Raw genomic sequence first — 23,135 nt, forward strand, 5'->3', positions numbered from 1 at the left:
TAATAGAGAGCATCGAGATTTAGATTTTCCAGGCAAGTATGAGAGATGCACGAGAGTTGGGTGTGTTCCTAAAGGGGTGATTTTATTGAAGGACCTGGGAATCCCAGCTGGACAATAGATAACTAAAGACAGAAGAAGACTGATGGATAGTGAGGAAGTAGATGGACTGAAGGCAGTCAGAATGAGGTTGAAGAATTGTAATGAAAGTACTTGAACAGATGAGTTGTGTAGATAGACATTGTGGTCAGAGTGGATTGTTTATAAAAGATGACCATAAGAGAGCATGGCACAGGTAGAATGGAGGAAAAGGTATTTGGAGATCAAGGAACAAGAAGCCAGAGTGATGGATGGTGCATCTTCAGGATGTTCAGGTCTGGTTTGGCAAGATTGAGTCAGAGCAAAATTCTTCAGTGAACAAAGTTGGCAAAAACACCAAAGAAATAAGGGGAGAGGGTGGGATATTTGAATGATGTGAGGGTTAGAGGAACAGTGGTTTTTGTGAGACTGAAGGGAAGTAATGATGTAGAAATGAAAAGGGTGATCTAGGAGGATACCCAGAAGATGCGTCTGAAACAATATCTTAAGATGCCATTATGCATTACTAATTGTGATTATATCTCCCTTCCTGAAGATGGGTATACAATACAAGAGAAAAAGGTACACTGTAGTACAAAAAGCATGGACAACAGCCAGGAAATCAGATTATCACAAGTTAGACTGTTCTATAAAAAAACTTGACTGTGTGATCTGTGACAAGTCACTTAACCTTTTCATGCCAAAACCCTACATTGAAAGAGTGGCTTATAAAGCACTCTCATAATTAAGTCATTATCATTTTATAGGCACAATAACCCTATTTATTAGTTTCTTAGGGCTTCCATAACAAAATACCACAAACTGCGTGGCATAAAGGAACAGAAATTTATTGTCTCACAGTTTGGAGGCTGAGAGTCTGAGATTAGGGCGTTGGCTGTGTTGATTTCTGCGGCTTTGAGGAAGAATCAGTTCCATGCTTCTCTCCTAGCTTCTGGGAGTTCCAGGCATTCCTTGGCTTGCAGCTGCAGCATCACATGGTGTCCCTCCTTTGTCTCTGTCTATGTGCATCTTCTCCTCTTTCGTGAAGACACTAGTCATATAGGACTACTAGGTCTCACGTACTTTGGACGTGTTATCAGGAGGGATCAGTCCCCGGAGAAGGACGTAATGCTTGGTGTTATGGATTGAATTGTGTCCTGCCCAAATATCTGTTAACTTGGCTGGGCCATGATTCCCAGTATTGTGTGATTGTCCACCATTTTGTCATCCAATGTGATTTTCCTATGCGCTGTAAGTCCTGTCTCTGTGATGTTGATGAGATGGGATTAGCGTAGTTATGTTAATGAGACAGGACTCAATCTACAAGGTTAGGTTGTGTTTTAAGCCAATCTCTTTTGAGATATAAGAGAGAGAAGCAAGCAGAGAGACATGGGGACCTCATACACCAAGAAAGCAGCACTGGGAGATGAGTGTGTCCTTTGGACCTGGGGTTCCTGCATGCAGAAGCTCCCAGACCAGGGGAAGGTTGATGACAATGACCTTCCCCCAGAGCCGACAGAGAGAGAAAGCCTTCCCCTGGAGCTGGCACCCTGAATTTGGACTCCTAGTCCGCTAGACTGTGAGAGAATAAATTTCTCTTTGTTAAAGCCATCCACTTGTGGTATTTCTGTTACAGCGGCCCTAGATAATTAAGACACTTGGTAAAGTAGAGGGTCAGTGAAAAAGAGGAAGACCTCCATGAGATAGATTGACATAGTGGCTGTAACAATGGGCTCAAGCATAACAATTACTGTGAGGATAGTGCAGCACCAGTCATTGTTTCGTTCTGTTGTACATAGGGTCACTCTGAGTCAGAACCCACTCGACAGCACCTGACAAGAACAGTCATATAGGAAAGAGCACTGGTGGCACAAACAGTTAAGCACTTGGCTACTAACCCAAAGGCTGGTGGTTTGAACATACCCAATAGCTCTGCAGGAGAAATACCTGGCGATCTGCTTCCGTAAAGATTACAGCCAAGAAAACCCTATGGGGCAGTTCTTCTCTGTCATATGAGGTCACTATGAGTTGGAATCGACGGGTCTGCACCCAACAACAGTCATATCAGATTAGGATTCACCCTATTCAGTGTGACCTCATGTTAACCTAACTGATAACATCTTTGAAGACACTTAACTCCGAGCAGAGTCAAATTCACAGGTATGGGGTTAGGACTTCAACATATCTTTTTGGGAGACACACTTCAATCTGTAATACCCTGTGTATTATGTATCAATTTCTCCTTTTTAAAAATAGCAAATTAATTCCCAGAGGCATTAAGTAATTTGCACAAAGAGTAGGATTGGACTTGAATGTAGATTTTCTGATTCCAAGTAATGTACTGTTTCTACTCTATAGTCATCCTATTATTTTTGACTCTAAACATAGCAGTGCCCATCTAGACTAGTAAAACTTGTATTTTATTTTTAAATTTTTTTCTCTTATTAATATCAACTCTGAAAATATTTAAATTGGAGTTTTAAAATATTAATATTTTCTGCATTTGTGAGTTCGGTTTTTTTATATTAATGACTTTCCTGGTGAAATAATCCCTACATTTAAACTAAAAGATTATTTCTAGTTATACCTTCCACATAAAGATTACTTGGTATCTTGAACTGATAACTCTTCAGGGATGGGGGGAAGAAAACATTGCACAGTTTATTAATGTTTCTTCAGTTTGCAACTTTGAGTTGTGGTGAACTTTGGGAAGTCCAGTCTACCAGAATTAGTAGTGGAGAGTCAGTGTGGTTCCAGAGTAGAAAAATACACTTTGAATTCCAAAGACCACTGACAAGATGCCAGCCTAGCTAGCGCTAATGGTTGGATGGCCCCAAATATAATATTTATTACTATATTTTTCACATTTAGTCATGCTTTATTGTGAAAGAGGATTTTTTTAAAGCTTGTAACACAAATAATTCTTTGCCATTGTTTTTCTCCTGCCTTCTATTACTCTCACATTATAAAACATTCACAATCTTTAAGAATAGTTAACTGTCCCACAACTGACCTTGCACATAAAGTACTCAGTAGTCCTATTAAACATTTAACAAGACTTCATGAAAATTGTGTGCAGGTGGATCAGGACAAAACTGTTTAAAACCCATATATCTCAATGACACACTTTTGCCTATTTTCATAGATCTAATTTATCTGTCATTTGATCAAGCTCATCTTCTTAAAGAAGATAAAATCAGGAACAGAATTTAAAAACTAAGAAAATGACTTGCTTTCTCATTTTGTGCTTGTCTCCCCAACCAGAGAACAAAATGGAATCCCTAATTTTTGTTTATTTGTTGTATTTCTTTCTCATGTAATTTTTGTTTAATTTGTAATTTGTGTTTCTTTCTTATGTTTTTTAAGATTATAGTACAAAAATATGTAAGTGGCACCTGCATTGTTTTAACACTTGCTTTAATACACTCAAGAAAAGTTGTATGTATATCTGAAAATAAAAAAAGCATGCTTGTCATAGATAAACTCTGGCTAAACTTCAAATGCATAAGTACAAAGTTAAGATTAACAAAGATTCTTTATTATATGATAAAGGTTGTGAACTGGTAGCTTAATACATATTAAACTGCTTTTATTATTCTATAATAAGAATCAATCTTTTGGAATATATTCTGTTGAAGTAATTTTTTAACAAAAATAATTCAAAATATGCATAAGCACCTTTTCAGCTATAGTAATTTTTTTGTGTTGAAAATTGAATTCATTTTTTTTTTTAAGGACAGAGGGCTTATATAAAAACATAACAATGCCTTTATTTTGTCAAATAACATATAAAGGATAAAGAGTGTGGAACTAAATATGTACCCATATTAAGTTTTGAAGGAGTAGAAAATGTTAGCTAAGATGGAGATTTCCATTTTCCTAGATTACACTCCCACTTTTAGCTCCTAAAAAACACAGAAGGCATAATCCATCCTTCACTTGCCCACTCTTTACCCTTTCATGATCCGTGGTACACACAGTATACAACTCACTTTTTCCAGCTCTCAGGTTCTTTGGGAGTATATTTTTACCACTGAAAGTATTTGCTTCCCTCCATTGGAGACTTGCATAATGATAAAAGGGAAAGAAACGTTAGTTAAAGCAAAATAGCTGGGATATGAGGCTTGCAAGTGAGGTAGTGCAACCAGGAAGTATGATTGCATAAAAATTTTGTCACTTTTGGCTTTTATTCCGCTAAATAAGCCTTGTAAGCATATTTATGGTTTCCTGTGTGATAGTTAGGGAGCCCTGGTAGGTTTGGTTTGTGTGTGTGTGTCATTTGGAAAACCAGAGGTTCCCAATGTAACCTTATGGAAGGTGCCATGAAAAACATCAGCAACCAAGGTCCAGAGGTACAGATGGGTGCCTGCTAATTATGGGGTTTGAGAACCTTAAAAATTCTGTGGTAACCATGTAATACCAGATAATATTTCTCAAAATCCATATTACCAACAAAAAATATAAACACATTCCATGATTCAGCATGCTTCCATTAATGGTATTAAAAAAAAAAAATCAAAGCAGAAAATAATTGGGTCTTAAATATCCATAAACCAGATGACTCCCAGAGCTGCCCATGAATCTCTGCACCACCATCTTCTTTCTAGATCATCTCCTGCTATAAGTTCAAGCAGATGCTGGGCTTGTTCCTCAAAGGCCTTTCTTGCTAGCTGATGTGAAGGAGCCTACAGAAGAAAGAGACTCTGAAAAAGTGAAGAGTTAGAGGTAAGAAAGAAGGAGCAAGGCTGGGACACCAAGGAAAAGTGTCTGGCCTTTAGTACTCAAAAATTCTTAAATATAACTAGTGATATGAGAAAATTGTGCTGATGAGGAGAGACAAGCCCATAATTAGAAGTAAAAACCAGTGTGAACAATTGTAAAGGAAAATGATAATGTCATCAACTTATATAGCAGGAAGTTGGATTCTGAGACAATTAATTACTCTGCAAAATATTATTAAAGATAACAAATGAATAAATTAAAAAATTAAAAGCACATCTCCACTGCAATGCATTATAAAGCAACATATGAAACATAAGACTTGAAACAAACAAAAAGGGTTTTTGTTTTGAGAATTTGAGTCCAAACATGAAACTCTGTGCCTTTAACTACCATTGAAGGCAATATCTGAGGTCTTTAGGACCCACTGAAACAGTGATAAGCTGAGGAATCTGAGTATTGAAAAGTCAGTGGTGAGTGTAGGTTCAGGCACTTTAAAATCGGATTTATCTTATACAACTTCAGGCCTCAGGATTAAAGTTCTGTAACATTGAAATGATATCTCAAGATATTCATCTAAAATTGTCTAAAGTCATTGAAGAAGAAAATTATTGTGCTAGGAAAATTTTCAATGCCAATGAGACTAGTTTTTTTCTGGATAAAAATGCCCATAAGCTTGACTAGGGCATACATCACCGAAGAAAAATCTCTGTCTGGTTTTAATGTTGATATTTAGCCTTTGGCTTGGTTCAAATGCTGTAGGTAATTTCAGGCTTAAACTCTTGCTTGTGTAAAGCTCTGAAAATCTCAGAGCACTTAAGAGTTATATGAAAGACAGACTTGCCGTCATCTGGAATTCTAATTCTAAACCTGGTGCGACCCGGGCTCTTTATGAGGAACAATTTGCTGTTTTGTGCCTGCTATTCAGAATTGTGTGAATGACTCTGCCCGCAAGACATTCATTTGAAACAATGTTTCCGGATATTCTGCATAACTTGCAAATATTATTTTTGACATTAGAGTTAGCTTATAGCCCCCCAATATAAGATTATTTTTCTAGCCCTAAAAGGTGAGTTATTTATTCCTCACTTTTAGGGGTTACTACCTTAAGAAACCCTTTGCCCCAGTTCTTATTTCTGTACACCCAGTCAGGGGTCCTGCCCTCTGTAAACTCAGAAATTTTGTAGGGGTGTCAGTAAAAATGAAATAAAGCATTCTGAAAATTAAGGGCGGCTGATTAAAATATTCATCATGAAAAAATATTTGCTTCTGATTTCTAAGAAGGGAAGGCTCCTCTCTTCCTATTTCCCATTGTAAACAAGTTCCCCTGCTTTCTAAACCACTTCATAAAGTGAACTCCATTTCCTCCCTGTAGTGAAAACCCAAGACTCTTATCTTTGGACACTGTTTCCCCTGCAGATTAGGGGAGTGTGGTCTGCTCTTTGTCTGATGTCAGATCCAGGAGGAGCTGATGGCTTTCTCCTAGCTTTCCACAAATGCTCAGTTCACATTTGGTGAATATTTGAATTCAACACTGATGTGAAGAAAATTGATCAGCTATAATTTGACTGATCAGCTGCAGCCCAAGCTGTCTTCCTCCATTCCTTCCTCTCTCCCTTTTTTCCAAGTGCCAAACACTATTCCAGGTGCTGGAGACACAAGAGTGAACAAAATAGACAACAGTCCTTACTATGATGTAACTTGCATTCTTGTGGGATGAAGCAAAAATATACATGAGTAAAATATATATCTTCTCAGGTGGTGCTAAGTGTTAGGGATAAAAATAAAGCATGTAAGGGGAATAGAGAGTGAAGGGAGAAGAGGATTGCAGTTTTAAATATGACGGTTGGGTAAGACTATTACTAATCTGACATTTGGAAAAACCATGTGGATATCTAAGGAAACAGCAAAGTGTTAATACTCTGAGCTGGAAGCATGCTGGCATGTTCGAGAAAGCAAGGAGGCAGTGAGACTAAAGTGGAGTGAGTAAGAGGATTAGTAGATGTTTTGAGAGGTAACCTGGGGCCAGATTATATAGGATCTTGTAGACTTTGCTTTTGGGAGTCCCTGGGTGATACAAACGGTTAATGCACATTAATGATTAACCTGCTAACCGAAAGGTTGGAGGTTCAAGTCTACCCAGAAGTGCCTCAGAAGAAAGACCTGGTGATCTACCTCCGAGAAATCAACCACTGAAAACTCTGTGGAGCACGGTTCTATTCTGACACACCCGGGGCCGCCATGAGTTGGAATCAACTCGATAGCAACTGGTTGTTTTTACACTTTGCTTTTACTCTGAATAAAATGGGAAGCCCCTGGAAGCAAGAGAGGAACTGATGCCTAAACTGCCTGGGTTTGAATCCCAGCTTTGCCACTTACCAGTTGTGTGACCTCATGCACAATACTTTGCCTTTCTAGGCCTCAGTTGCCTCCTCTGTAAATGAGGATGAAAATAATCGTTTTTCATAGGGTTGTTGTGAGGATACAAGGACTTAATATAAGTAAAGCGCTTTGTACCGTGCCTGATACATAATTAGCATTACGTACATGTTCACTGGCTGACATTTGGAGAATTGACTATAGTTGAGAATAAGGATAGGAGCAGGGACACTGCTTAGGAAGCTGTTTGTGTATTGAAGGCAAGGAATGACCTTATCTCAGACCAGGGTAGCACCAATGGAGATGGTAAGAAATGGTATAGATATATTTGAAAGTAGAATTGACAGGGTCAGCCATCGGATTGGCGGTGGTGTGTCAGGGGAAGAGGGGGGTCAAGGAGGACTCCAGGGTTTGCCCTTTGCAGCTGCGTGGCTGGCATTACCATTTACCAAAAGGGAAGGAGAAGAGGAGAGATGCTGGTTTGGGGGAGAAATCAGAAGTTTAATTTTTAGGCATGTTAAGTTTGAAGTGCCTATTATTAGTTATCTAAGTGAAATTAGCTATGCAGGAGTTGTCTTTCTTAAAGGAGCAAAGCAGGCACAAGATAGAATCCAGACTTAAAAAAGAGAAGACCTCCCTGGGGATAGAGACCACCAAACAGAAGAGTGAAGCCTTCAAACATTTGGCAGCTGCGATTGCAGTTCGGAGGGGGAAAAAACCTAAATAAAACAGAATGCCCAGTAACTTGAATTCTACTGCCTGTACTAAGTACAGAGGAATTTATAATTAATAAAAAAGCAGAATAAACAGCCAAAATCAATTTCTTTAAGAGCCATCACAGAATCCAAAGTCTTTGCAAAAGTTAGATCAAAATCTCCCTAATGCTGCCTCTCTGAATTCCACAACTATGATAACTACATTCCACTACCTTCTGATTCATTGCAGTAAAAATAAAACGTATTATTAAGCCATAAGATAAGAACTTGTACTGTACACTCTGATACAAAAGCATATTAAATGCAATCTTATGTGATTGGTAACTGGGTTGCTTTGGTTAATTCATTTATATGTACTTTAGAAAACTTTTAACTGATATTATACAACAAGAATGGTTATAAACCTTTTGCCGTCGAGTCAATTCTAACTCATAGCAACTCTATAGGACAGAGTAGAACTACTCCATAGGGTTTCCCAGAAGCGGCTAGTGGACTTGAACTGCCCACCTTTTGATTAGCAGCTGAAGCTCTTAACCACTGTGTTACCAGGGCTCCAATAATAGTTATAGTTGATTAAAATGATGCTTATGACAATTTCTGTAAAAGGGCATTGGCTTTTGGTTAGGGATGGCAAAGTTATTTAAAATTTTTAAATATCTATTAGCTTTATCATTTTTGTTTTATTTCAAGTGCTTTGAAAATGTGAGTTTCTTATGTTTTCCATATTTAAGGAGTTAAGATTTTGAGGATTTACAATTGCTGATTGCTTGCAATTTAAGAAAACGCAAACGTTGACCTATTATATAACTCTATAATCAGCTCTGTTTTTGTAAAGCCGTCTCCCAATCAGAATTCTCTTGGGGCTGTTAGTAGACATTTAATTCTTGATTTGCTTGACTTGGGTTAAATAGCCACGTTTTTGGTATTACCTTTACTTTTTTGCTCTTCTTTTTCTCACTCATCACACACTGTAGTTAATTTCAGTCATAACCCTCTCTTCATCCCCTCTGCAAATACTTACCAAAAAAATGCTTTCAGCCAGAAATTTTTCATGCTTAATTCATCACAAAGCTCTATCTTACATAAATTTTTAGCAAAACAACCTTGAACACTTTACAGAGTACAGTTCTATCCTGCATATATAAGGTTGCCATGAGTCAGAATTGACTTGACTGCAGCTAACAAAAACAACTATTTTTATGGAGGAAAATAAGCTCTCCATTTTTAAAGGAATTAGTTTTGGCAAGGATCATTCTTTAGCTGATGGACTGTAGATTGGAAATATCCGTGTATTTAGTTAATTTTTAATGAGAAATTCTCTTGGGTAATTTGCAATGGCATGATATGGAAGAGGAGAGTTCTGCAAACCAGCCTGAACTCTGATACATTTTTAGATTTTTTATGTAGCTCTTCATAGAACATACTTTCCATACTAATAGATCTAGACCATGGTGCTATGTAATTTTGAACTTGCATTCTATGGTAGCACATTTACAATTTTCTACTAGTAGACATATTTGATTTTAGGAGCTAGAAAGTTATATAACAGTTTCACAGTGGTTGGGGGTAGGTGAGATAATGGATATTTAAGTAATTTTCTTGACAGTATTTTCTGATTTTTCTGTAATAAGAAAAGGAAATAAAATAAATTTCACTTTTAAGTAAAAGAAACAAAGCAGTTGGCATCAGTGTCATATGTCAACTACTAATATTCTTTTGCAGTGAGAAGTTGCAGAAAATACTAGTAGTGTTGGCTACTGGTCTGTCCTTTCAAGATGGAAGACAAGGTGGTTGTCCATCTCAGGGGCTTCATTGAAGCACCTACAACTGATATCTTTGGGCTGTTTTACTTATGTAAAACAATTACCATTTGATGTCCAGTCAGTTCTGACTCATGGAGACCCCATGTGTTTCAGAGTAGAACTGTGCTCTATAGGGTTTTCATGGTTGAAATTTTGGAGGTAGATTGCCAGGCTTTTCTTTCAAGGTACCTCTGGGTGGACGGGAACTTCCAACCTTTCTGTTAGTGGCTGAGAACATTGAGAGCACCATAGCCTCTAGAAATTAACTTGGTTAAAGAACAGTTAAAAAGGCATTACAATATGTTTAACATTCTTTGACACTTTGGTCTGTAGTTTAAATGCTTAGTCAGTAAAAAATTACTTGCAAAACAAAGCTCACTTCCATTCCCAGCTTGACATGTAAGATACTTTCCAACATTATCTCTGTCTTCTTCCCTTCGTGTCCCTGGTGTGTGAATATGTGCTGCTTGCTGCTCCTCATAACCACTGACCCTTCTCTTTCTCTGCTTGTTTATACCTGGAATGCCCTTCCCAACACTTCTCCCTTTTACCTACCCTTCTAGGTTCTGTTCAGTGTCACCTTCTACATTAAGCTTTTCTCTCTAACTGGAGAGAATCTCTTGCTAGTAAGATAGCATTATGTGGGTGTATATACCTAACATCAAAGCAGCCAGTCATTTATTGAATATAAATTGGTTGTTAAGTCCCTCTCCCCTCCTTTTGTTTTTGGCATCACTGAGATGTGATTTTTCACCTTAAAAATTGTTGCTTCCATGGAGTTTAACTGATGTCTTACCTATCTTACTTTTATTTAGTGTTAACTGTTTTTTGGAATGGGTCATACTAAAGTATCACGATAGTAGATTATCATTCATATTTTAAAAAAGGAACATTGAGGAACCAAGTCTTCGGATTATTATAGAACTTTGAATTCTAGTCCTGTCTCTGGCTGTGCCTCTCTAAAATCCTTGAATGTGCCATTTAATTTCCTTCTATTTGAGGAGTGTTTAGGACACTGCTTTCTTCTTCAGAGAATCAAAAGTATCTGGGTTCTGGCCCCAGATTTGTCATTTATTAGCTGCTTAACCTTGGGCAAGTCAGTTAATTTTTTTGATTCTCAGTTTTCTCATTTGCAAATGATGATAGCTGCCACAAGAAGCTTTTAGAACAATGTGACTGGCAGTGATTTGCAAACACAATGTGCTATAAAAAAGTAAAGGACCATTATAATTATTAAGGCATGGTCCTATCCATCTAATAGAGAGTATTAAATGGCCAAAATAATAAATAATAAAACCGACCAGCACGGCTACATGTCAAATGAATGGTGTGAACAATGAATACTAGAACGGTGGAAAGAAAATCACAAAAGTTCAAGAGAAGCTTTTTATTTTAAGGAATCTCATGAACTTCTCTCCTGATTGAATTTGTTGGGAATGGTCTGTGGCAGTTTCTAATCCCAGTTTGATATTGCATGTGATTTTTTGTTCATCCTTAGATGTTTCTTAGCTTTTCCCAGTCAGATTGTGATTACCTGGAAACATAATCATTCAGAAATATTTACTGGCCTTGTTTATACTTGAGGCTTGGGTCTGGGGACCATGAGATGAATAAGACATTGGCCTTACTCTGTGGAGCTCCCAGCACACTTGGGGAAGACTGACATGTAAATGGTCAATTACAGGTCAACGTGACATATGCCATAATACATGTAGGCCTCCAAGGCTATAAGAGCAAAGAAATTAACTCCCTGGGAAATCAGGTAAGGCTTCTCAAAGTGACATTTGCATTGGGACTTTAAAGATAAGGAGAATTTGTCAGGCAGAGAATGGTGGCAAGTCCTTCCAGGCAGAGAAAAGGGCTTAAGCAGCAGAGTTGAGTCAGGGAAATGTTTGTGTGCATATATTTGTTCCAAAGTCAAACATGAATAATTTGGGGATTATCTGCTGTCTTTGGTTGTTACCACCACTTCTTTTTTCTTAATGTGTATAATTGAGAAATGGCTCTAATGACACAGGAGTGTTTAGAATAAGCTCATAGACCTGGCATTGCCACTTTGGATTTTCCCAGTCTCTTCGCAATGCTAATAGTCCAATGGGCTCCTAGTAAGGGATTTTTCATTTGCTCCATGTTCCCCCAATTTCACCTCCCACAAGGATAGCCTGGTCAGAATACCTTGGGGCCACCAACAGAATAGCAGGTTGCCAAAATAAATGTTTTCCATCAAGATTTCACACTTGCACTTAATGAAATAGACGTTTTCCAAACTGTTTCTTTAGAGCTAAGTTTTTCTTTAAGATTTGTAATGAAAATATTTCATGACCTGTTGACATATTCATATGGTGATTTTCAAAAGGCAGATTTCGTTTACAAAATGGACTTGGCAACAAGTAGGAATATCTGGGAAGCTGAACAAGGCCGTTGACAGGGAAAATTAGGGCTGAATCATAACTGACATTGTTTTGCAGCTGTGCCATTTTTTAAGACTGACCAATGGGACAGGGTCCATGAAGGCCTACTGCTAATAACGCCGAGATTGGCAGCTAATGACCATTCATAATGGAACTGCATAGGTAGCAGCTAGCAAGTCCAGAAAATTAGTTCCTGTAACTAATTTTCCTTGGTAAATGCCATGGGAGAAATGATGCCATTTGACTTAAAAAAAAGATAAAACATTTTGTAGTATTTTTCAAAGGCAGATTGAAAATCAGAAATTTTTCTTTGTATGCTCTGCTTTACAGTTTCTTTATCTTGTGTTATCTCATTCAGTTAGCTCTGTGGCTAATTGAACTAATGAACTGAAATATATCTATTTTGGATTTTTAGGGGTATTGCAGTTTTGAGTAGAATATGTGGTGTGTTTTTTTCCCTTGGTAGTTGGAAGTTAACAAGGAGTATTCAACTTCACATGGCGCACAAGGCAGCATTGGAAATAGTTCTAAAAAATCAGCAATTTCAATCATTCTTTTAGGTTTATGAAATTTACATTAGCTCTGTCTGCATTTTTCCAAGTTTTTGGTCTCCATATCTGTAGGCTGAGATGCTAAAAGAATAATATAAATATTATTTTTTGGAGTGACAAATATAACTATAAAAATCTAATCAACTTCCTTAGGAACTGAGAAACAAGTTTTCATCAAGTTTGTAGCCGTCCCTGGGAATGGTATCAAAATGCTTTGCAGAGAGCATGGTATTTGAACTTTGGTCTTGGAAGAGAGAGAGACCATTTTTGAACAAGTCAGAGATCGTGGAAGGCTTCTTGGAGAAGGTGGTATTTGAACCAAGCTTTGAACGGTGAGGGTGGGGCTGAGTGAGGGTGGAGTTCACTAGAGAAAGAACCATGGGAAGGTCATTATGCAGTGCAGAAAATCCAAGATGAAAGGCAAGGAGGTAGTTAAACCAACCAAAAAAAACCAAACCCATTGCCCATTGAGTAGATTCTGACTCATAGCAACCCTATGAGTAGAACTACACCATAGAGTTTCCAAGGAGTGGCTAGTGGATTCGAACTGCCGACCTTTTGCCTAGCAGCTGTAGCTCTTAACCACTATGCCACCAGGGTTTCCAGTTAAACAGAAGTTATGCAAGATAGCTGGAAAGTTAAGAGGGTCCCAGGTGGAATTCCAGGTTTGGAAGTTGATAAGTATTTTAGTTTATCAGATCCTGGGAAATCACTGAGATAGTAGTTTTGACTGGGTACTGTACGCAGGGAGTCCTTGAGTGGTGCAAATGGTTAACACTCTCATCTGCTAACTGAAAGTTTGGGGGTTCGAATCCACCCAGAGGCACCTCAGAAGAAAGGCCTAGTGATCTACTTCTGAAAAATCAGCCCTGAAAACCTTGTGTAGCACAGTTCTACTCTAACACACATGGGGTCACCATGAATCGGAATCCACTCTATGCCAACTGTTTTTTTTTGTTGTTGTTGTTGTTGTTTTTAATGTCCCCAGAGTAGATTCCAAAAGATAGAAATCGGAGGCCAGGAAGCCTGTAAGTAATAACTACCATTATTGATTGTCTATTAAATGCCACTTACTGTGATACAAAATTTGGATACATTGTTTCAAACATTGTAGGAATTTATCTCCATTTTACAGATGAGGAAATTAGGACCTAGATATATTAAATCTCTCTTCTATGGTCACTCAACCAGTAGGTGACAGGTTGAGGCTAGCCAGCTTTATCTGACTCTGTCACCTATCTTCCTCACCACCACGTATACCCCCACTTGTTAACTTCTCGGTTATGTGCTTGGTATTATAGTTCTCTGCTCTCTTTCTTCCTTCCTCCCCCATACTCCCGTCACCTCTGTATTTTGGATCTGTCATCTATTTTGTGTATGGAGCAGTGGTGGCTGTGTCCTCTAAATGCTTTCTGATTTTCTTAGATTTGACTCTGCTGCTGTTTTGTCAAGGTTTAACTCAAGTGCCACCTGAGTTTAAATAGAATTAGAGTTTTCTCTCAAAAATAACAGAGCAGAATTAGAAGGTTCTGGCTTTTAGTTTTATCATTTACCTGTTTTCCTCCATCGTGTCTCTCAATGCAAGTAGAAGTTCGTTGCTAGAACCTTGCTCCTAAAAGGGTGTTCCAACCAGCTCCAAGGTGTCACCGTGAGAATTAATTAGAAATGTAGAATCTCAGGCCACTATGTATTTTGAACTGTATCTCTCTCTTTCTTGATTAATTTTTCCAGGATTCATTAATTTTATTAATATTTTCAAAGAACCATTTGGCTTTATTAAATTTTTCTGTTGTTTGCTTTCCATTTCATTGAGTTCTGCTATTTGTTATTTCTTTCCTTCTTATTTTAGTTTTAATTTGTTTTTCTTTTTCTGCCTTTTTAAGATAGAATCTTAACAACATTCATGGAGGTCATTGATTTTAAACTGTTTCTTTTCTAACTGTTTAAAGCTATAACTCTTTTTTCTCAGCACTGCTTTAGCTGTGCTTAGTAAGTCTTGATGTTTTCTGTTTTTATTTATTTGAAATATTTTAAAATTCCCCTTATGAGTTTTTCTTTGGCCAGTGGTAGAAGTGTGTTATTTAATTTCCAGATATTTGAGGATTTTCTAGAACCTTATCTTTATTGATTTCTAATTTAATTCTGTTGTGATCAGAGAATGTATGAAGAGTCATTCTGAGACCCAGCAAACGGTCTATTTGTAGTTTCCAGGGCAAGCCTCATGTAGTCTTGCTACATGTATAAGCACAGCCTAGCCCTTGGCCAAGAACTCATGGGGGGACCTCCGCACAGAATTTTGAGCACCTTCTTTGTGCCTCTCCTTTCCCTTTGGAGCTCTGCCCTGCAGATTCTAGCAAATTCACCTACTTTGAACTCTGATCCATGCCTTCTAATCTCAGCAGGATCACGGTGCTCTACTGGAACTCCAGCCAACCGCCCTGGAGTTAGGACATATCCCTATGTAAAGAACCAGGTGAATTCTGGTGATTACCTTGTGGATTTCTCTTCTCTCAGTCTTGTGTTGTCTGTTGATCAGTGTCTGAAAATAGTTGCCTTATATATTTTGTTTGGTTTTATCATTTTTTATGGTGGGAGAACTAATCCATTTATTCCATTGAAGATAGAATTAGAAGTTCATTCAATGAGTTTTTGTATGTTGCCTGATCATTTTATATTTGGTTTCTCTGATCCTTTTGTATTTGGAAGTCAGTTTTGCTAGATATAAAATCCTTAGCTCACATTTTCTTCCCTTGAATATCGTAAATATGTCACTCCATTTTCTTCTGGCATAAATGAAAAATCTGATGGTAGTCTAATTTTCTTTCCCATATAAGTCACTTGCAGTTCTTGCTTAATGCAAAAAGTTTTTTTTTTTCCTTTTTAATTTAAAAACCATTTAAGTTCAGTAGTTTTACTAAAATATGTCTTGGTTTTTGTTCACTCTGTGGGATCATAATCTCGGATAAGGGGTATGTTCTTTCAGTATAAAATTTTCCTTTTTTTTGTATTTCAAGATAATTTTAAAGAAACACAGTTTAAGTATTTTATCTGATTCCTTTTTTTGGTTTTCTTTAGGCACCCCATATTATCTGCATATTGGATTTTTCTTTGCTTATTTTCAATATTTATTAGTTTCTGTTGAATCCAATTTCTTTCTTTTTGTATTTTTCCTCTTTTCACTTTCTGTTTCTATTAAGGCATTATTCCTTACAGTTGTGTATGTGTGTTCTTTCTAAATTAGTTTTATTTCTGGTATAATTTTTCTTGTATTTCTAATTCTTTTCTGAGCGCTATCACTTAATTTCTGAGTTTTTCCAAATCTGATTTATGTTGTCCTTTATGTATTGTATCATTTTCTTAATATCTTTTCAGTCTGTTTCTACAGAGAATGTTACAGTTTTAAACTGTTCTGTGGACATGTCTTTCAGGCATGCTTTCTTTATCTATGAGGATGTTATTCAGCTCCTTTGTACTTTTTTTTATGATCAGTAACTTTTTATGGGAATTGACCTCAGTATTTTAATGTTACTCATTTTTATGTGAGATGTGTTTTCCTGAACTTCTGAAGAGGTTTGCATCGGGGTAGTTTCTCTAACTTCGCAGAGCTCATCTTCTGCTGTTCGTATCTAGTATTCAAACACTTGACAGCTTGCTTTCTGAAATTTCTTGACTCTATTCCCCTTCCTCATATTTTTTCTGGACCTTCTCTTTCCTTCATCTCTATTTCCTTGCTCTGATCAATATTGTTTCTACTTCTAGTAGTTTTTTTTCAGTGTGAGACCTTGTCCTGGAAGGAAGTTCTGACTGTTTAGTTTTGAATGTCCATAGGGACCAGACTGCTGTACTCCCTTTAGACCTTACCACGGGCCCCTTGTACTCACCTATCTATGATAATTGGAGAAAGTATTGAAGTTATCAAGGATTTCATTTTACTTGGATCCACAATCCAGGCCAATGGATGCAGCAGTCAAGGAATCAAACAACATATTGCATTGGGCAAATCTGCTGCAGAAGACTTCTTTAAAGTATTAAAAAGTGAAGATGTCACTTTGAGGAGTAAGGTGTGCCTGACCCAAGCCATGGTATTTTCAATCGCCTCATATGTGTGGGAAAGCTGGACAATAAATAAGGAAGACTGAAGAAGAATTGATGCATTTGAATTATGGTATTGGCAAAGAATATCGAGTATACCATGGACTGCCAGAAGAAAGAACAAATCTGTCTTGAAAGAAGTACAGCCATAGTGCTTCTTAGCAGCGAGGATGGTAAGACTTTGTCTTACATACTTTGGACATGTTACCAGGATAAACCAGTCCCTGGAGAAGGACATCATGCTTGGTAGAGGGTCAGTGAAAAGGAGGAAGTATCTTCAACAAGATGGATTGACACAGTGTTTGTAGCAATGGGCTCAAACATGGAAACAATTTTGAGGATGGCACAGGACCAGGCAGTGTTTCATTGTGTTTAACATGGCCTCTCTATGAGTAAGAACGGATTCGATGGCATTCAACAACAACAACATACATATGTACACATGTAACTCCTGTGTCTGCTGTCTGAAAAGTAGACTGTTTAGTGAGAAACGGTTTCTCTATATTCCTGGGCCATTTCATAATAAGTAGAATGCCAGAAATTTCCAGGATAAAGAGATCTTTAATGATATGTAACAAATTAGATTCGGAAAGGTCAGGCAAGCACATTTTTTTTCATTGAAAATGAAAGACATCTGGACTTTTCATTGTAAATATTTTACATGCTTAGAACTATGCTAACCGATGATTTTAAGGACAATTTGCAGTAAAACACATGACTTTTTAAACTCATTACATGCTACATATATTTTAAAAATCAGGGTTGGATAGCTATAACTGTATTTTCTCAAGAGATGGTAATCTTTCTGAAGATTTTTATGATGTCAGGAATGTGGATGTATTAAAAAGAAAATCTAAGGCCGAGCATAGAACTAAATTTTTTTCTCTTTATCTTCATACCTGCACTATGAATTTCTGAAAAACAGGTACAAGGCTGTCTCAGATTCATATGGTGAGTAGGCATTACAGGATTATATTCTCTGCCTAATAAATGGTTTTAAATTGTGAAAGTGGCATATTTTAAGCATACCCGGTATAAAGTATCTGTCAACATAGGTTTATAATGGCATTTGAGTACCTGCTATAAAACAGCGATGTTGTATATGATCTGAGCAATTTTTTTAAATGGAATTTAGAACTTTTACCCTACATTCTATGGAATCATAGAACAATAGCATTAAAGATCTGCAAGGGGCTTTAGATATCTTCTAGGCCAGTGTTTCTGAATATATACTCTATGGAATACTAGCCCCGTAAGTGGTCTATGAATAAGACTTTCTGAGGGCATTGCTGGCATCCTATACCCCTTACCTTGGAAATTCACATACATATTAGCATGGTGAAGCTCTGAGATTTTCCTAGTGAAGAAACCAGTTTGACATTTTATAACCCAGATTTCTTCACACTTAGTTGATCCTTTGTGTGTATTCAATAAATATTAACATCCTGTAGAACTAATGCTGTTTACAGCATGCTTTGGGAAACTCCAATTGTTTAGTTTCTTCGTTATATGGAAAATGGAGACCTAGCAAGACTTATAAACTCTCACCTCAGGTCACCGAGCTCCTGACAGAGCTGCGGACCATACCTCCCCATTCCCAGGCCACTGCTCTTTTCAGTGACCTCACTGACCCGTATGTGATGTACCATTAGCAGTATCACAGTTGGCCCTTTCCTTTTCCCGAGTTATTATAAACTTCCCTACCACTGATAAAATTTTCACCCAGAGAAAGATGAAGTCAGGGATGAACAGCTCTATCCTAATCACAAAGCCTTTGACTTGACTCTACAGTGCTTAGAGCTTAAGAGCCTAGAGTCTCCGTTATCCCCATTTTGGTTCTTTGCCTGATTTGCCCACCTCCAGTTACCACCGGTGCTTCCTGTAACCTGCATGTGGCTTCAGTCAGGGTATCAGACTGCACTTTAAGAGTCACCATGTAATTGTTCATAGCTCGTATATCCCATCTGCGAAGCACCAGCACCCTTTGCTTTGTTTATCCTCCTTGTGCCTATTTGTGATTTTATCTGGGTAGGAGCAAAGTAAAGCAAGGTAGGCTTGGAAGGATGAGTTAGGATTTACTCAGCAGCTATGTCCTTAAAAAAAAAAAAAACAAACCCTGTTGCCATCAAGTCAGTTGTGACTCACAGTGACCCCACATGCTATAGAGTAGAACTGCTCCATAGGGTTTTCTTAGCTGTAATCTTTATGGAAGCAGATTATCAGGCCTTTCTTCGAACTGCCAACCTTTAGGTTAGTAGTCGATTATAAACCATTTGTGCCACCCAGGGACCTTAACTATGCTTCTAACCAACATACATTTCTCAAAAGAGGTCAAGGTGCTATATGTTAAAAACAAATAAACAAACATTAATAAAACCTCTAAAAATAATCTGTGCAAGAGGAGAAAAGAGAGAACTAAATACTGGGAGTCAGAAACTCATGTCTGTCCTGGGCTCTGTCCCTTATCGTTGTTGTTTTTAGGTGTCGTCGAGTTGATTCCAACTCACAGTGACCCTATGTACGAGAGAATGGAACAGAACACTGCCCAGTCCTGTGCCATCCTCACATTCGTTGTTATGCTTGAGCCCATTGTTGCAGCTACTGTGTCAGTCCATCTTGTTGAGGATCTTCCTCTTTTTTACTGATGCTCTACTTTACCAAGCAGGATGTCCTTCTCCAGGAACTGGTCCCTCCTGATAACATGTCCAAAGTAAGTGAGGTAAAGTCTCGCCATCCTCGCTTCTAACGAGCATTCTGACTGTACTTATTAGCCATGCAAATTTGCCTCAGTTATCTCACCCATAAAATGGGTGAGTTGGACTAAGTAATCTCTGAGTTCCTTTCCAGCTCTAACTTTCTGTAAGTCTGTGGTCTGTGAATGTTAATTATCCATGACCTGATCACTATGGATAATCAGGACTTGGCTGCACTTGTTCAGACTGACAACATCCTGAAGGAATGGCCTGGAAAAAGGAAGGGAAAACTGAAATCTCTCAGACTTCTCTGACCCTTGCCCAGCCAATGACCAGCTCATGTTTTTAGGGTGTTCCAAGCTACATATTTTGTTATTTCATTTAGAAATGCAAGATTAAAATCACCTATTGTTTGTAATAGAGTAATTTTAAGCCCATCATTTTATGACACGCCATCCACTTAATTTTTGGGTGTTCTGGCCTAAAGAGAAAAATATCGTTCTCGAAAGAATATTACTGTACTGGAGAAATCACATAGCAACAAGAAAGCAGAAAGTAAACTGGCCTCACAAAGAGTCCTTTGCAGACTTACCCGTAATGCCAAATGCAATAAAGGACATGAGCCGTTTCCATGGGGAAGATGTTGTAGAGAGATACAACTTCATTAGAATGTATACATAGACATAATTCTATTTAAGTTAGCGACACATAAAAATTGCATAGCCATTTTTCCCTTTGGAAAAACCAGACTGACAAATTAGTCATGTAATCCTCCCTGGAGAGTAGAACAAAAAAGCACTGGCCCTCTGCACCATGTCAGAGTTCTATAAATTAGGAAAAGCTTATCAAGCAAGTCTTCTGCAGGACAGGAGCAGTTAGATGCTCCAATCTGCAACTGACTCTTCTGTAGCATCAGCCAGGAGAGTCTTTCTTTATTCTTTGTACAGCTGTTTCTTATCTCTGAACTCCTGGGGTGACTCTCATTACCTACTTTCTTCCCTGGGAGCTTCTTGCAATGCTTGTTCAAAACTTTCCAATCTGTCACTAGGCAGACCCCTGATTAGAGGGAGGTGCTTGAGGGAACCACCACCTGTTTGTCGGTTCCCCAGACTGTGGTTTGTGTGCTGCTGTGATGCTTGAAGCTATGCCATGGGTATTTCAAATACCAGCAGGGTTACCCATGGTGGACAGATTTCAGCCAAACTTCCAGGAAGAAAGGCCTGGTGATCTACTTCTGAAAATTAGCCAATTAAAAACCTATGGATCACAATAGAATATTTATGATACAGTGCTGGAAGATGAGCTAGAAGGCACTCAGAATACCCAGTGGCCACCACAGTGGACTTGAGCATGCCAACGATCATGAAGATGGTGCAGGATTGGGCAACAATTTGTTCTGAGCCAGCGGCAACTAACAACAACTTAAGGGACAATGCAGTCACACTGCTGAAGGCAAGCATGTTGCTTTAGCCCCCTTACACCACATCTTGTTCTCCCGGCTTCTGAATGAAAGCAGCTAACTGGAGAGAGAGAGTGAACTTCCCATGAATAGACGTTTGTTTCCAGATGCAATGCTAACTGGGATTGCTGGCGCGTGCTATTTTGCATCAGCAGATGCTTTCAAAATGCAGTGAAAACATCTTATAAAGTGAAAACCTATCATTTGTAAAGCTGAAAAGAGAGAGCTTTGTTTGCCCACACAGCATTTCCCAGTGGAACCCCTGAGGCCATGGGTTTTTCAGGACAAGTTTCAACTCTGCTTAGTACACATTCATTGTGCCTTTCTTCGGAGAGAAAGCCCAAATGAGCAAGGCATATTCTTGTGAATCTTGTAAAGACTGCATGAGTTCAAGATATCTGGATGCCTGGCTTTAAACTAGAGCCAATTCACAATTACCTGTGATCAAAAGATAGTGTAGACAAATTAAAATGGAATCCATGGATAATCTCTTCTTGACCTCGAGATGCCACCATCATCTTTACGTGTTTACTCACGTCCAGCAGAGCATTTATCAGAGCATCAAGCTAGTAGCAGCAATTATCCATTTGAGTTTCTTGATTTCTCCTTTTCTATAAGGATCCTAGGTTGGGGTTCTAGCCAACAGAAAAAAAGTATCGAAATTTAAAGAATGGGCCTGGGTAACCAATCCCTATATAATCAAATAGACTTGTATTTGATTATAAACAAATTTCCAGGGCCAATTTTTTTTTTTTAAAGTTGAAATTTCACAAAGATCTGGTAACCTATACATTAAAATTTTCTTGACTGATTAACAGGATTAGGCTGTGGACTCCACAGAATTGAGCTTTTATATACACCTACTTCCAGCCAGTTTGGGAATAGTATTTTATTTTCGTTCGTAACTTTGCTATTCTTCTACCTTTTATAACCGCACCCCTAGGAACCCTGGTGGTGCAGTGGTTAAAAGCTCGGCTGCTAACTGAAAGGTCCACAGTTTGAATCTACCAGCTGCTCCATGGAAACCCTGTGGGGGGCAGTTCTGCTCTGCCCTACAGGGTCACCATGAGTCAGAATCAACTTCATGGCAACCGGTTTGGGTTTTTTAGTAATCTTTCCTGTCTGTAGTACTCCATGCCCGTCCTTGGAGTATGGTGAGGCTGGATTAGATATTTGTAAATTACTTTTGTGACTTGGAGCTAGAAGTGATCCATGTTTAAGGGTATGATAGTGTTCTCCTTCCCTTCAGTATCTGTGATCAGATTGGCACCAAGTCCACTGGTTTTACATTGAATGGCTTCATGTATATGAATTTCATAATTTCCAGAAACCTAATATCGATTTATATTATGTTGGTTCTAGAATTCACCTCTCTCACCTGCAAAAGAGGCATTGCATTCATGACACTGAAACAAAATTGCCTAAGTGGACACTATTAACAGGGAGCAATACTTCGTTGTGGTGCTGAGAATGGCTATGCTTTGAGCAAGTTCTAGATGAATATGGAAAGAATGTGATTTTTGCAGCCACACTCTAGGACTTCAGAAGAGAAGAGTATAGAATCAAAAGAATGAAAAAAAAATCAAATAATAGTTTGGAGACATGAATATAATTTTGACAGAAAGATAAAAATAAAACAAAAAGCAAAAACCCAATTCCTTGAGCTTCAGAGCAGGAAGATGCATGAGGTCTAGACTGTGTTTCATGTGCTGCCTTTTTTCCGCAAACATTAAATCATCGTTGTAAATATGATGACAACTACATGCCTTAAGACAGTCATTGGAAGACACATGTATAACCCGGTACGGATTACAAAGTTACGCTGCCGGGTGTTAAATGCTGAGCAAGAGGTAAGTCTGGACTAGCCCAGATCTTCATGCCCACAGTGCTGAGCCCTGGTGCGGTGTTCTCATCACCAAACGCCTGCTAATTTCTGGTGGACAAACAGAGAGAAGATGATGCCTGAAAGAATCTGTCCTATAACATACAGAGAATGGCTTTGTACTTAGTGGCTTTAGAAAGTAGGTCTTTACTAGAGTAGAGCAAAGGATTTTCAAAGCTAAAACCTCTTTGGAAGAAAGAATTTGCAGTGTTTACATTCCTCCAAGGCCCAAGATTCTCAAATTTGAGAGAAGAGGGCAGAAAGTATTAATGTTAACTCTTAAAGGCAAGAGTTTTGAGAATCCTGATCTTAAAGGTTCTTGGAGGCCACATCATAAAAACCAAACTTGTCGCTGT

The sequence above is a fragment of the Trichechus manatus genome, unplaced genomic scaffold (assembly GCF_000243295.1).
Source record: "Trichechus manatus latirostris isolate Lorelei unplaced genomic scaffold, TriManLat1.0 scaffold00025, whole genome shotgun sequence".
In the NCBI taxonomy this organism is placed as follows: Eukaryota; Metazoa; Chordata; class Mammalia; order Sirenia; family Trichechidae; genus Trichechus; species Trichechus manatus.